Here is a 6,110-nt window from a genome sequence, read left to right on the forward strand (position 1 = left end):
TAACTGCCATCATAGCCATCTTGTTCTTCTTCCACAACTTATTCTAACTTTGGATTTAGAACACTCCTGCTCTCTTGTGTTAAAATAGCAGGACCTATAGCTGCAATAGAGCAGCTACTCTGACCTTCATAAGCAACACCTTGCTAATCAACAACATAAATAGGAGGATCAGCTAGATCATAAACAACAGGCTCAGAATAAACAATTGGATCTAAATTTTTCTTCTCTACAAAACCCTTCTATGCTACACTGACAGCTGGTGGACAAGCTCTAAATAGCAAATTAAGCACCAAACTCTCCTCATTATGCCTCTTGATCAACTGTAGTTTAACATTACTATCAACCAATTCCAAGCCCTGCTCTCCTGGGCTCTCCATGTAAAACATTAGTGAATCATCAATACCAAAGCCTTGTGTTTCCATCAATGCAACCATATTTAGATATGTCACATCTGAATCGCTTAGCTTCCTCTCTAACAGATTGTTATTGTCAAAATGGATCCTCATTCCACATGTCTTCATATAAACTACAATTCACATGCAATTTACCTAATCAGCACACTATAACCCAATTAGAAAATAAAAGAGAAGAAAAAAAGACAGAAACTTATAGGACGCCGCCTAGCCCATGGGTCAGCTCGTGGCTATTGCTAGGGTTCGCCACCCAAAGATGTGCTAGCCGTACCCGCTGCTCCATGGATAGTGTTGGCTCCATGAAATTGTCGTCGTCGCTCGAATACTCAGAGCTTGAGTAGCCATCGTCGCCCTCGATTGCTCTTGCCACGCCGCTGCCGAAGAGGGGAATGTTTGCGCCATCGTCATAGCCGTCACCGCCGCCGCCCCCACCGCCCGGGGTCGCCGCCGCCATCGCCGTAGAGACGCGCGGGGGAGCTAGGGTTCGTCATTCGTCGACGAACAGAGGAAGAGAGGAGAAGGAGAGGATACAGAGCACGAGCCGGTCCGGTTCGAGCCAGACCGCACCTATCGAGCGAGCGGGCGCCAGCGTGGCAGCTGACGCGCGGGCCAGGGCAGTCAGTTCCAGCGTCAATACGTAGAAATACGAAGTTTAGCCCAATTTGCAACGCTTCGCCCCAAACTTGGTACTGACGCGTAAAAATTACCAAACTTGGTACCAATTCGCCATCGCCGCCCCAAATATGGTACTATCGTGTAATTAACTCACAAACTTAGGATGTTTATCCAGTGTTTAATCCTGCCTAAAATAACCAGTGTTGATCTCTACTCTTTAATTTTTACTGCCTCCGTTCCTAAATATAAGAGATTTTAATATGAACTATATAAGAGATTTTTACTGACAATTTGACTCTCTTACTACATCCACCTCCGGTGAACCTTCTGCATTGCTCGAAACCATGCTTCGACTATGCTCATGGTTGATCACTGCATTTCAATATTAGTAAGAAAATTTTGGACAATCCTAAAAAATTAACGAGGCAGCGGCTAGTCCTTTCTAATTTTTGATTGTACATGATGCCTCATCCTTTTAACATCTTTATTTTTATTTGAGTCAGCCATGACACCATCCTCTATAATCAGCATGCTCTGAGTGCTATCATGTCTTCTTCTCACCATGTGTTGCACAGTGTGTGTTGTCTGGACCTGCTATATAAAGACAACATTGTCATGTTCCTTGCATGTGGCTACTATAAATAAGTTCATGGCAACATATTATTAGAAGGTTGAAGAATCCACAATAGAACACAAATAGGTGCAATAACTGAGGGTCAGGAAGGACTAGTTCGTCTCCTTCAATCGTCTCCCACGTATAGACGTAGGTGATAACGTGACACTTCCATGGCCGAGCTAGCCTGATTATCACTGGCCTCAGCCCATGTGCAACGATCAGCGAATCACACAGGCATGCAGAAAACGTGGGGTCTTTACATGCCAAGATAGCTATGCCTCGATTACCGTGAGACCTAAGCTTGTCTCGCCTCTAACACTTTCGCTAATGGGCTAGTTCACAATGTGCGTACCTTTAGCCTTTAGGTCGGTTATGGTAAGCTTATATGAACTGGTTCCAACTGTTTTTTCTGTAAGTTTTTCTGTAAGTTTTTATATATTTTCTCATCATTCTGTTCATTTTTCTTTTATGTTTATTTTTTTAACATTTCACATTTTTAATACATGCAGATTTTTTTCAAAATACATGTTGAACATTTTTCATATATAGGTTGAACATTTTTTGCCTTTTGTTTCTATGTGTTTTCTGTATCAGTTTTCATCGATTTTTCTATTTTTCTACTTTTTACTTTTTCTTCATTTTCTAAATACATGTGGACCTTTTTCCGATACATGTCGAACATTTCCATATAATGGTTGGACATTTTTTAGATACACACTGAACATTTTTCAAACAGATGTGGATCATTTTTTTTCTGAAATTATACACGTTGAAAATTATTTAAATGCACATTGACCATTTTTTAATACATTGTGAATATTTTACATATATGAAAAAAATCATTTTTTAAAATATGCAAACATTTGGTTAAGTGATAGATATATTTTTTAATTGCATGACCATTTTTCTAAATGGTACTTTAAAAAAAATATTGAGAGCATTCTTTTACATGGTATAAACATTTTTTTAAATGTGAGAGCATATTTTTATAACGGTTGAACATTTTTTAAAGGTGATCAACTTTTTATGAATGATATAAAAAACTTTACAAACCATGGGATAAATTGTTTTTACATTTTTAATAATGTCATCAAGAATGTTTTGAACATGTGAAGATTTTTAAATGTCATGAAATTTGTTAAGAAGGTGCACACATATTTTTTTAACTGCATGATTTTTTTAAAATACGAGATGAACACTTCCAAAGTTGGGTCCATACCTCCGTCTCGTTGTGCAATCAACCGTCTGTATTGGTCGTGTGTGCCAAGAGATCTCATGATGATGCACATGGGTGTCAAACAGAGGAGTCTTCAGGTCCACCCTGCCCATGGTCGGTTTTCTAAAAAAAATTACAATACATCAGTTTTTCAATCGGGGTTTTACCCAAAAAACCAGATGATGTCTTTTAGGAGCTGGATATTTTCAAAATCTCTTAAAAATTGGATATATATATTTTAGAAAACTGTTTAATATGTGAATGCTCGGTCTGTGTTATAAAAATGTTCTTCATATAATTGAAGTAAAGTTTGCCGTATATTAAAAAATCAGTGTATATAACAAAAAAATGGTCATCATATATTAGAAAAATGTTCATCATATATTGCGAAACTATAAAAATTAACAAAATGCGTGGAAATTTAAAAACAGAAGAAAAACTAAAAGCTGAAAAAGACAAAGGAATCGAAGCAGAAAACCCAAACCAATAAACACACAGAAAAAAGAATCGAAAAAGATAAATGCGCACACGCGTTAGATGGGCCGGCCCATCTTGCCCTGCTGTGTTTACTTTTTCGAAAAAATGTTTGAAATTCAGAAAAGTTCTTTTATGATTTCAATTCTTTCACACCTTTGAAAAAAAGTTCACAGCAACATACATTGAAAAAATGTTCATCGTGTATAGAAAAATTGTTCCAATTGCATTTTCAAAAAAAGTTCACCGCATTGAAAAAATGTGCAACATACATTGAAAAAATGTTCACTGTGTACAAAAAATGTTCCTCGTGTATAGAAAAATTGTTCAGATTGCGTTTGAAAAAATGTTCACCGTATTTTTCTAAGAATGTTCAGTGTATATTTGAAAGTGTTCATTGTATACTAACAAAATGTCCAATATGTATTTTACATTCATTTTAAAAAAATGTTCACTGTTCACAAAGATTGCCCGGAATTCGGAATTAGTTTCATTATTAAACAATATTCACATTTTTCAGAAAATATGTTCACACCTTTTTCCAACAAAGGTTTCGCAAATTGAAAAAAAGGGATCGGCCACGGTACTTTAATGTCAACGCTACGTTTTAGTCACAAACAGTTTTGCGGATGAGTGGCTATCAACGTTTTATTCGTGCCGAGGTCGGAAGTTTGAGTCCCACGCTCTCGTTGATTTTCGTGATTTTTTCACATCCGCTTGAGGCATGCTAATGGACCAGCCCGTTTTGTGCGCCCCTTCAACGAAGGCTGGACTATTGGATGCACGTGGGCGTGCAATAGGAGCTTCCTAATAGCTGCACGGTGAAGAATATGAAAAATTCACCAAGTTCCCTCCTTTGGGCTGCAAAACAACAACTAAAAAGGTCAAGTGGTTGTAAGTTCATGAAAAAACAGTCAAGTGTCGGCTTCCTCCTCCACATGCTCTTCTAGGTCGTGACACTGTTCCAAGTGTAGATTACATTAGAGCATGGCCAATGCATAGCCTCAGGGTGATGCCCCGTAGGATCGGATGTCAGGAAAAATAGGTTCGGATGGAGCAGCGGGATCATCCGTAGGAGGCAGGTGCTGGAAGAGAAAAGGTGTGGTCTGGTGCATAAAGCTAAAAAGGTTGAAGCGGAGAGTAGAGATGCATGTGTAGTGGGTGTCTTTATTTTCTATTTTTTATGAGGCTCACTAGTGGTAGCTTGCATTGGTGACACACGACGTAGGGTGGAGCATGATTACAGTCGGATAATTTCGGCTGGGTTGGACTGGATTGTCTGATGGATCGACATGAATGTTGGTCAAAGCAGAAGATGGCGGTGATTTCAGCGACGATGACATAGGAGCGTGATGCTGATGGTGGCCAACTTCTGGGGCATGGAAACACATGGTGCAGGCCTGAGGGCTTGTGCGGCTTCGACAGACTATGACGCGGTGTTGATTCAAGATGGTGCACACATGAGAGAGCTTGAAATTGACAAGGCGTGGGGTGGCAAGGCGCAGCTACATGGAGTCATGTTGAAGGTGGAGCTAGAGTCTAGCGGAAGATTTCACTCTGTGCTGATGGAGGGGTTTGTTGGGAATCTTTGCATGGAAAACAAAAAAAAGTCTACGCACACGCAGTGATCTATCCATGGAGATGCATAGAAACGAGGGGGAGAGTGTGTCTACATACCCTCATAGACTGTAAGCAGAAGCGTTTCACAATGCGGATGATGTAGTCGAACTTCTTCTCACGTCAACCGATCAAGTACCGAACACACGACACGTCCGCGTTCTGCACACGTTCAGCTCGATGACATTCCTCGCCTTCTTGATTTAGCAAGACGTCGAGGTAGTAGATGAGTTCCATCAGCACGACGGTGTGGTGACAGTGATGGTGAAGTGATCTCTGTTGGGCTTCGCCTAAGCACTATGAAAATATGATCGGGGGTGTAAACGGTGGAGGGGGGTGCCGCACACGGCTAACAATTGTTCTGGTGTGTGCTAGGCACCCCCCACATATATATAGGTGGGAGGGGGAGGGGAGAGGCCAGGAGGCGCCCCAAGCAGGACTAAATCCTACTTGGGCTGCTCCCAAGCCGCGCGCCCCCTGCCATATATGTCAGAGGGGGGGGGGGAGGAAGGAGGAATCCTATTCCACTCTTTCCTTTCCCTTCCCTTCTTTCCTTCTCCTCCTAGGCCGGCCCATATGGGGGCGCACTAGCCCCTTGTGGTTGGTTCGTTTTGAAGGAAATATGCCCTAGAGGCAATAATAAACTTGTTATTTATATTTCCTTATATCATTATAAATGTTTATTATTCACGCTAGAATTATATTAACCGTAAACTTAGTACATGTGTGAATACATAGATAAATAGAGTGTCCCTAGTATGCCTCTACTTGACTAGCTCGTTAACCAAAGATGGTTAAGTTTCCTAACCATAGACATGTGTTGTTATTTGATGAACGGGATCACATCATTAGAGAATGATGTGATGGAAAAGACCCATCCGTTAGCTTAGCATAATGATTGATTAGTTTTATTGCTATTGCTTTCTTCATGACTTATACATGTTCCTCTGACTATGAGATTATGCAACTCCCGAATACCGGAGGAACACCTTGTGTGGTATCAAACGTCACAATGTAATTGGGTGATTATAAAGATGCTCTACAGGTGTCTCCGATGGTGTTTGTTGAGTTGTCATAGATCGAGATTAGGATGTGTCACTCTGTGTATCAGAGAGGTATCTCTGGGCCCTCTCGGTAATGCACATCACTATAAGCCTTG

Source organism: Triticum urartu, chromosome 2 (assembly GCF_003073215.2).
Source record: "Triticum urartu cultivar G1812 chromosome 2, Tu2.1, whole genome shotgun sequence".
Taxonomy (NCBI): domain Eukaryota; kingdom Viridiplantae; phylum Streptophyta; class Magnoliopsida; order Poales; family Poaceae; genus Triticum; species Triticum urartu.